The sequence below is a fragment of the Marmota monax genome, unplaced genomic scaffold (assembly GCF_021218885.2).
Source record: "Marmota monax isolate L192 unplaced genomic scaffold, Marmota_monax_Labrador192_F-V1.1 WCK01_AAM20220418_F8-fsc00009, whole genome shotgun sequence".
NCBI lineage: Eukaryota > Metazoa > Chordata > Mammalia > Rodentia > Sciuridae > Marmota > Marmota monax.
Window position 1 is genome coordinate 23,939,134 of NW_026694710.1, and position 9,636 is coordinate 23,948,769.

A 9,636-nucleotide genomic window follows, 5' to 3' on the forward strand; every position below is an offset into this window, starting at 1 on the left:
CTTTAAAGAAGAGTGAAATTATGGCATTTGCCAGTAAATGATTGGAGTTTGAGAATATCATGCTAAGTGAAATAAGTCAATCCCACAAAACCAAAGGCCAAATGTTTTCTCTAATGTGAGGATGCTAATTCACAATAAGGCAGGGGGCGGGGGCACTAAGGAAGAGTAGTGTTATCTTAGATTAGGTAGAGGGAAGTGATGGGAGGGGAGGGGAGGGGAGGGGATGTGGTGATAGGAAAGATAGTAGAATGAAACAGACATTATTACTGTATGTGTATATGTGACTGCATGACCAATATGATTCTGCAGCATGAACACTCAGAAAAATGAAATTATATCCCATTTATGTATATCAAAGTGCATAAATGCATTCTACTGTCATGTGAAACTAATTAAAACAAATTTGAAAATTTAAAAAAAGACATAAGGGCTGGGGATGTGGCTCAAGCAATAGAGGGCTCGCCTGGCATGCGTGCGGCCTGGGTTCGATCCTCAGCACCACATACAAACAAAGATGTTGTGTCCGCCAATAACTAAAAAATAAATATTAAAATTCCCTCCCTCTCTCTTTAGAGGAAAAAAAAAAGTATGGGAAAGTATGTTCCTGAAGTAACTGGCACAGGGAGAGTGTCTAAAGTCAGAAACTATTAAAAAAGATCTGTCTACACCCAAATTTCAAAAATAAATAAATAAAATAAAAAAAGACATAAGTGGATTTTTTGTATTGATTTTTTACCTTGTAATTTTCATAAACCCACTTATTATTTCTTATTAACTTATTTTGGTAGGTTCCATCAGAGTTTTGTACATAGGGATCAATGTAATCTGTAAAAAAGAGTCTTATACTTCCCTTCCCTACCTGGGTGTATTTTATTTCCTTTTCTTGCCTTATTATAACTTATATATTATAGCTATAATCTTCAATAAAATGTTGAACAGAAGAGGTTAAAAACACTCATTCTTTCCTTAGTCTGGATCTTAGGGAAAAAGCATTGAATTTTTGCCACTAATTATAATGTTAACTGTAGATTTAAGAATTATCTTTAAGTTCTCACCTTCTGAGTTTTCTGAGATCTTCAAAAACCAGAAGTGGATGTTAGATTTTGTGAATTTATGATGATGATATGTTTTTTCTTATTCATTCTGTTGAATATTTTGAATTGATTTTTATGTTAAACCAGCTTGCATTCCTAAGATAAACCCCATTTAATAATGATTTATTACCTTTTAAATATATTGTTGGTTCTAAAGTTTTAATAATTTTTTTTTTGCATCTATGTTTGTGAGGGGTGTTGGTCATGGTTTCCTTATTTTTGATTATATTTGTTCTTTGGGTAATAATGGCTACAAAGGGTGAGATGTTGAATATTTTCTCCTGTTCAGTTTTCTGGAAGATTATGTATACAATTGATATTATATATTTCTTACATTTTTGGTAGAATTCACAAATGAAGCCCCCTAGGCATGAAGTTTAGTTTGAGGAAAGTCTTTTAACTACAAATTAAATTTCTTTAATAGATATAGGACTATGTAGGTTATCTATTTCTTCCTGAGAGAACTTTGGTCATTTGCGTCTTTTAAGGAATTTTAAAAATTTCATCCGAATTGTTGAATTCGTTTGTATAAATTTGCTTATAATCTCTTATTTTTGCTATCTGTAGAATCTTTAGTAAAGTAACCTCCCTCATTCTTGATGATGGTGATTTATGTATTTATCATTTTTGTTCTGATCAGTCCAGTGAGGAGTTGATAATAATATTGAGCTTCTCAAAGAACTAATTATGTTTTCTCATAAGTTCTTGCTTCCTTGATTTCATTCTGACTTTTATTATTTTATTTCTTCTATTTAATTTGATTTTGTTTCCTATTTTTCTATTTTTTAAAAAATGTATCAGTTATTTAATTATGTTCTTGGTATGAAATTTAGGACACCAAAATACGGAATGCTTCCTGAATTTGCCTATCCTCCTTGGATGGGGCCATGCTAATGTTCTCTGTATTGTTCCAATTTTAGTATATGGCACTGTTTGGCTACTTTTTTTTAAAAGGAAAAAGGTGAGATTATTGATTTCAGACTCTACTTCTTTTTAAATATAGACACTTTTTGTGCTATATATATCCTGCTTTGGCCGCATTTTGAAACTTTCAATATAGTGTGGTTTCATTTTCATTCAATTCAAGACATTGTAAATATCTCTTTTGATTCATTCTTTTACCTATGGATTTCTTTATCAGTGAATTATTTAGTTTCTAAATATTGTAGAGGCTTTCCAGATACCTTTTTAAAATTGATTTTTAATATAATTCTATTATAATCAGGGAACATTCTTTGTGTGATTTGAAAGAATTTGAACTTCTGGGTACTTGATTTATGGCCAACATATGCACTATGTTGGTGATGTTTTTTCAGTTCTGGGATTGAATCCAGAGCCTTGTGTATGCAGGGCAAGCACTCTACCACTGAGCTGCTACATCCCCAGCTCCTGCTGAATGTTTATGTATGCTTGAAAATAATATGTGTTCTGCTGTTGTTGAGTGTTTTTAAAATCTCAGTTGGCTTAAGTCAGTTGATGGTATGGTAAATAACTGCTGTCCTCCTCAGTGTTCTATCATATCATTTCTGCCAGTTACTGAGATGGAGTATTGAATTTGACTATAACTGTGAATTTGCCTAAGTGTATTTTTAATTGTCAGTTTTTGCTTAACGTTTTAAAACTCTGATATTATAGGTGCATAAATGCTTAGAATTTTTATGTCCACTTTATTGAGTCCTTTATCACTGTGAAGTAGCCCTCTGAGTCCCTGGTAATATTCTTTGCTGAGATCTACTAGGTCAGATGCTCATACAGCCTCAGTAGCTTCCTTTGTTTAGGGCTTATTTCTCTTTTGTCTGGGGGACTTTTCTTTTTTAAACATTTATTTAGGGGAGGTTTGATGTTGATGGTGATGTTTCCTCTAAGCTTTTCTATGTTTTAAAAGACTTCTGTTTCGCCTTCATTTCTTGCAGGTATTTTTGTAAAGCATGAATTCTAGGCTGACAGTGGTTGGCTTCAGAACCTGAGATCCTGCTCCCTGTCTTATGCCCCACCCCTCTTCTGATCAGCGGTCTGCCGGTCATTCTGACCACATCTCTCCCATGTGTGATGTGTGTGCTTTCTTCTGGTTGCTTTTAGTGTTGTGTCTTTACCTCTGGTTTAAGTCAGTCAGTTTATGAGAGTCTTCAGTGTCTTTTTCTTCTAGTTTCTTTTGTTTGAATTGTGTTAAGGATGTTTTATCAACTTTGGAAGATTTTGGCTATTTCTTGAAATACTTTCCCTTCCCATCCTTTTCACCTCTGTTTCTATGATTCTGTTCACATGTGTGTTAACTTTTTTTTTTGGGGGGGGTCTATTTCTATCTCTGTGTCACTGTGGGTAGTTTCTGTTATTATGTCATAAATTTCATTAGTCACTTCTTTTGCAATGTCAAATTTGTCATTAGTAACATCCAGTGTATTTTTTAGTTCTAGACATTGTGGTTTTTTTCATCTCTAAAAGTTTGATTTTGGGGGTTACTTTTTAATATGTAAATCATTCATATAGATCTCCAAGCAGGCGGAATATGGTTATAACCACAGTCATGAACTGCCAATCCTAACATCTGTGCCATTTCTGGGTCTGTTTCTATTGATTGATCTTTCTCATTCATGGGTTGTATTTTCATACTGCTTTGCATGCCTAGTGATTTTTCATTTGGTTCCAGGCATTGTGCATTTGATCTTGCTGGATGCTGGATATTTTAGTATGCCCATAAGTCATCACGAGTTTTCTTTGGGGATATAGGTAAGCTACTTGGAAACAGTTAAATTCTTTGGGGTACTTTTAAAAGTCTTGTTATGTGGGAAAAGGACATCACTTAGTTTAGGGAAGGTTTTTTCCCCCACTTGAGCATTTACCCCATTGCACAAATAATCAGGCTTTGCCCTGTAGCCAATGGGAAGAGGAGGTGTTCCTGGACGTGCATGAGACCCAGAGATTTTACCCTCTCCCAGTTTCTGAGTTTCCTTCCCAGCCTCAGTCGCTGCACTCCTCACATTTTCTGACTTTGCCTTGTCTCTTGGTGAGCTCTGGCTGCTTAGCCTCCCTGGGCCCTCAGCTTAGTCATTCCCACTCAGGGAGCTCACTGGGCTCCACCTGGGCTGCTGCTTCCCGCCACTTCCAAGAACATCTCCTGAGGCTGAGTTTGACAGGCAGCCAAGTGACCCCCTAAAGACCCCCATCCCAATCCCAAGAGACTATGAATATGTTATGCTACTTGGCGAAGGAGAATTCAGGCTGGATGTGGAAGTGAGGCTGCTAATCAGGTTGACTTTAAAAAAGGGGATCATCCTGGATCATCCGAGGGGACCACTGTAACCACAAGGATCATTGAAGGTTAATGAGGAAGAAGGTTAATGAGGAAGAAGGTCAATGAGGCATGGTAGAGCCAGACAGAGGGCAGTGAGAGAAAGGGCTTGGCCCCCAACAAGAAGTTTGGGCAGTCTGCAGAGGCCAGGGGAGGCGAGGTAAGAAACTGTGGCATCTAGAGGGAACTGTCCTCTTCCACCACCAGGTTCCAGCCCCAGGGGGTTTTGCTGCTAATGTTGTAGCGATCTGTTACAGCAGCAACAGGAAACCATGATACAGACCCGCTCCATGGTGAAGTGCTGTTCTGACAAACTCTGAACTGTGTGGAAGTGGCTTTGCACAAGAGGCACAGCTTAGAAGCATTCTGGGATTCTTAGGAAAGGTCCAAGTTGCCCTGAACCGCCTGGTCACAGAAATACAGACGTGAGCAAGTGTGTGGTGGGTCCTCAGGATCGGGCAAGGGCAGCAGAGAAACCCGCATTGTCCTGGAGAACATCTGGCTCACTGCCATCAGCTGTTAGTTGAGCCGTGGATCTGGAAGGTGCTGCTGGTGAAGGCTCAGAGGAAACTTGGAGCTTGCTGTTGGGAACCCGAGTGAGAAGAGTCCTGGACAGTGGCAGAGGACTTCGTGGGCTCGTGACCCACTTTAATGGAAAAGCAGAACTTGTCAGCTCTGAAAGTGGAAATTTAGCTGAGCGGGTTTCTAAACATTTTCCCCAATACACCCTTCCACCCCTTCCCAAGCCACCCCTGCAGCCACACTGCCAAGGCTGCCTCTGCCTAAAGCTTCGTCGGCGGAGGCCACAGCACATACTCTTTGAGGCCCCTTTTGTGCACGTTATAGTTTGGAGATTCTTTGTGCCTGGTGGGTCTATTGGAAGTTCATTTTTTTGTTTTTTTATTACTGAGTAGTAAATCACTGCATGAATACCACAGATTGTTTACCTGTGTTTCCATTAATGGACAGTTTCCAGCTCTGGCTATTATAATAAAGCTATAAATATTTGTTAGCATACATTTTCATTTTTATTATATAATGTTAGCGTTATAGCATTCTTTGGGAAAGAATGGGGCCTTGAGAACTGAAAGACAGACAGACGTGCAGATTCTGATGACAGTGAGAACCGTGAACCCTGAACTCCGCCAAGCCTCCCTTGCCATAGAAGTAGCCGTCCCCCATCTCAGGAGGTTGGCCTCCTGTGGCCTGAAACTGCAGCGAGCTTCCTGGGTGGGGGCACCCAGGGTCCTGCTGCTTATGGAGCAGTAACTCCCTATTTCCCAGCCCTCAAAACCCCGTTCTGCTTTCTTCTCTGTGGTTTTGACTCCTCTAGGGAGCCCAGCCGCACTTGCCCTCCTGTGCCTGGCTTCTCTCTCTTAGCATAACGTCCTCAAAGTTCGCCCAGGTCTAGCACGTGTCACAGTTTCCTTCTCTTCTGAGGCTGAACAACATTCCATTGTTTGGATCTACGACGTTTTTTTGAACCCACTCATTTTCCAATGGGCACCTGAGTTGCTTCCATGTTTCAGCATCACTGATGGTGCCTGAATATCTCCCTGCTCTGAATTCTTCCGAGAATAGACTCGGAAGCAGAATTGCTGGATCCCATGATCATTCTTCCCTCACTTTCCAAGGAGTGGCCACAGGTTCTCCATGATGCCCCATTTTCCACACCCACCAACGCTGCACATGGTCCGATCGTTCCACCTCCTCCTTCTTTCTTCCCGTTTGTTTGAGAGCCATCATTCCAGGGAGCTGAGGTTGGCATTTCATGGAGGTGGGATTTGCTTTCCCAATGACCACTGGTGGGGAGCACTGCTCATGTGACTGTTTGTATATCTTCTCTGGAGAAATGTCTGTTCAATCCTTTGCCCATTTTTGAAGAGTGTTTCCTTACTGGTGTTGAGTTTCAGGAGTCTGGTTCTGGATGTTGACTCCTTATCACGTGCGTGATTAGAAATTCTCTCTCCTCTCCTGCATGCTGCTTTTCTGTTCTGTCCATAGCAACTTCTCCTTTTCCAGTGCTGAGGATTGAACCCAGGAGTGAGCTACCCCTGAGCTACAGCCTCACTCTTTATTTTTTAAATTTTGAGTCAGGGTCTCTGCGATAGTCATTCATTCATTGTAACCAAAATACCTTACAAAATACTTGGAGGAGCAAAGGTGTGGTTTGACTCGTGGTGTCAGAGTTTCGGTTCATGGTCGCCTGGCTCCACTACTCTGGGCCTGAGATGAGTCAGAATGTCACGAAGAAGGGGCAGGCTGCCCTCAGGTGAACCATCTCTGTGTACGCGGCTTGGCACACGGATTCATTTTGCTAACCGACTCTGTCCTCCACCAGGCTGTGCCCGGGGTTTCCTGGGAGCAGGTCAGATTCCTCAGGACATGGTGACACCAGGGCAGTGTGCTGGACCTTTTGGGGGCTCCTCAGATGTACTGGTGAGTTCTTCTTCACTCCTTGAGCTGAAAGACAGGAGAGTCAGACAGTGTCGCCAACAGGAGACTGTGCTCTCCCGACCTGCTACCACAGGAGCCCACGGACCCCGGCCCCAGCAATGCTCTGGGGAGTTTGTCACCGTGCCTAGCAGGAGCTGACTCTGGCTTGGAGGAAGCCTCTCGACGGTGCAGCCCCCAGGACCTTAACGGGCCTCCCCATGCTGTCTCTGCTGGGCTGACCGGCGCCCTGGCTCGGGCTCTCCCAGCCTCCCTTTCCCACACTCAGGCATTTCCTCCACAGGCTTTGCAGTGTCCGTGTGTGTCTGCCCCTTGGAGGACCTGGACTGGCCCAGGGAGGAGAGGACAGAGCAGGTCACGTGTCTGCAGTGCCGAGGCCCAGGCCCAGCGTGGGCATGGGGCCTGCCCCCTCCCAAGCTCAGCGACGGGGCCTGAAGAAGGGGCCAGGGGATGCCCACTCCTCGCACTGACCCCGTGGAAACCAAGTGAAGCATGCCTGTGTGGCCACTGCCGCCTTCCACATTGCCCAGAAAGGTCGGCTTCGTGCACATGCAGAGGTAGAGGTGGTGACCCGGGGCCCGGGGCCTTCAGGGCATGTCCTGACGGGAACTTTGGGAACATGGAGCTCCTAGGACCGACTCTGGACCAAGCTGGAGTGACTAACGGACAGGAGGCCAAGCCCTGCCCTGAGGGCCTCATCTGCCTGACTCAAGGACACAGCCTGGGCCCATGGCCTGTGGCTCAGCGCCTCAACTGACCAGGGCGGGGCTCCTGTCTGTGTTGGAAGGAAAGTCAGCCCAGCTCTGAGACAGGCCCGTTCCCAGGATCTGAGGATGTGGCCGGGCTCTCGGGATCTGCGCTGAGCCCGGGCAGGCCCCCGTGTGGGGCTGGTTCCAGTTCCTCTGAATCTGACACGATGACTAGATAGTCATTCTCTGAGGCTCCTATTTAATTTATTTTTATTCCTAGCAGCTCGATGGGAAATGATTGCCAGGGTCGAGTCAGGGCGGTCAGCACTGCCCTCAGCTCCACCGCCCGCCAATCATCGCCGTGTGAGACTTTCCAAACCTCTGCCGACTGTTTCACAACACACTTGGCATTACTGCTAACTCCAGTCTCCCGGCCGCGTCACAGGACATCAGAACCCGTCCCTCCTCGTTGTAGTTCTGGAGCTTCTGGCGAATCTCTCCTAGTCCCTCCCTCCCTGTCGCCCCCTCAGTCTCTGCAGATTCTTTGAGTCCTGACATCCAGCACAACCTCCACTCCTCCAGGAGTCCCCACACCTGCCGGTCAGGCGGCCCTGGCCTGCAGCACCAACTTCCAATACTGAAGAAGTGCGGGTGAGGGAGGAAGGTCATGGATGCAGAAGACACTGTTACACTTGCTTTTCCTCCCCCACTTGGTGACAGATGGGACGGAGGTCACTAGTTGGCAGAATGAAGCCAACGGCTGGGAGGCGGCAGGATTAGCTGGGCAATCTCCTGTGCCAGGAGCCACAGCCCTTAATCCTCCCTGCAGCCCCACAGGACAGCCACTTACGCTGCTTCCGTGTCATCCATGAGGAACCGAGGCACGGAGAGGGAGTCCTCAGGCCCAAGTTTATAGCTCCCTTCGGTGAATCCCTCAGCTGGAGGCGCCCGGTGACATCTGGTTTTCTTTCCGGGGCTTTAGGCTTCACATAGGACTGAGGGTGTCTGTGAAGGGCCCCTGAACACTGCAGAGGACAGCTCTTTCCTTCTTACGTAAAAATGTTCAAATTCACCCAGAAGTGCTGCCAGCAGCACAACGGTCCCCTCGCCCCACAGCCAGGGCTGTCAGGTGTCGGCATTGTGTCCTGCTTGCTCAGATTTTCATTTCTGAAAGAAAGGAGACAAGGCAGTTGGGGTCTCGCCTCTATTGATCTCTCTGTGCTGCCCCAGGGAGAACTGTCACCTGACGGAGAGGGTGATGCCCGCGGGGTCTTGACATTGTCTGGTGTGTGCAGATATTCATAAGTAACCGGAATAGTGTTTTGTGGCTTCGGATGGGACAGATTCCATGCTAGAAATGCTTCTGGGCACCTTGTCTTTTCCGATCTCGTGTCCTCACCCTGGTCTGCACAAGAGGCCAGCTGACTGATTCCATCTGCTTTCTACGATCCAGTGCCGTCATCCACACCACCGGGCTTTCTGTTTCCCACTGAGGGATGCAGGCATTGCTCTCAGTGCTCCGATATTGTACGTGGTGCTGCAGTGGACGTCTGTATTTTCTTGTGGAAAGCTTCCTTGTGCATGTGGACCACAGAGTGTAGCTGCCGCAGTCTGGCTGGGCACAACATCACGAGCCACTCACAGCCTTGTAGATTCAAACAGCAAGTCTTTATTCCCGACCTCTCACCAGCACTCTACACACACGTTCTGGCAAAAATCACACTCTCCACCGGGCTCTGAATCCCAAATACTCCCACTTTCTAGACTGCTCTCACATTTTCAGGGATAGTCATGGCAAAAACGCCACTTCTCAATACTAATTTCTGTTCTAGTCTGTTTTTTGTTTCTGTTGCTATAACAAAATACTTGTGGTCAGATACCTTATAAAGAAAAGTATTTATCTGGCTCATCATTTTAGAAGCTGCAAGTCTAAGATTGGGAAGACCCCTCTGTTCAGCCTCTGGTGAGCCCCCTCCCCATGGCTGCACCTCAATGTGTCAGAGGAGTGGCACATGGTAAAGCACCACCTGCAGAAGAGCTCATTTGGTGAGACAGGAAGCCAGAAAGTAGGCAGGCCAGTCTTGCTTCTTCTATGGAAACCCACTATCTC

General features: G+C 45.2%; 1 pseudogene; it reads right to left on the reverse strand.

Moving 5' to 3' along the window:
• Positions 1–1,932: 1,932 nt before the first annotated feature.
• On the reverse strand, positions 1,933–2,032 carry LOC124078840 (U6 spliceosomal RNA; annotated as a pseudogene).
• Positions 2,033–9,636: the final 7,604 nt, after the last annotated feature.